The following is an 839-nucleotide window of genomic DNA, read 5'->3' as shown; positions in this document are numbered from 1 at the left end:
AGAGAGAGAGAGAGAGAGAGAGAGAGAGAGAGAGAGAGAGAGAGAGAGATCTGTGAAGAGAAAGAGTGAGAAAGAGATCACGTGAGACTGCCCAACTGACCTCTTTTATCTAAGGCCAACTCAAAATGATGATGATGATGACCGTAAAAAAATTATGATTGAGGTTTGGCATATATCAGGCATTAATTTGGAATTTAATTATACCTCATCTTGCTCAAAGCAAAGACTACATAACTTCTTTACTGTTTCAGCAAAGAAGTTATGATATCCCTTTTGATACCAAATAACATAACCATGAAGAGTTTTCCCCATTCGACCATCAGAAGGAATGATGACATGCTTGCTAGTCCCTAATCAAAAAAGAATCTCCAGTAGCAGTACATAATGTGTAAGGATGGTTCAATACGTGTGCATGACAAACCAGAATTAGGAACTCCTTGATCATAGCCAAATTGACGGGCAAACATATGAGGATTATATGGTTCAGTAAAGAGTCTCTTTCCCATCCTAAGAGGAAGGATGCCTTGGCGGATTGAAAGAAAAATTGAAGAATGAGAGCTCGATATTTTTTTTCCTTCGATGTATCCACAAGGGAAGTGGGGTTGGAAGAATGTGAGAACGGATAAGGTCTCCACTAAAGTTTCTCATCATCTCCTTCATGCAAAAATTTTCTAGCCTCTTTAGCAAAATAAGGGGACCCTGAAGTTTCTACTCCTGAAATCTGCAGCAATAATGGAGAATCTGATCTATGATTTGAAGAAGGAAACTGCATTTTAATTTCATCTTCAGGTAGTCGATCATACAAATTAGGAAAATACTGGGACATCCATCCAACCAGA

This window comes from Asparagus officinalis, chromosome 1 (assembly GCF_001876935.1).
Source record: "Asparagus officinalis chromosome 1, Aspof.V1, whole genome shotgun sequence".
Lineage (NCBI taxonomy): Eukaryota > Viridiplantae > Streptophyta > Magnoliopsida > Asparagales > Asparagaceae > Asparagus > Asparagus officinalis.
Note: the sequence above shows the minus strand (reverse complement) of the source record.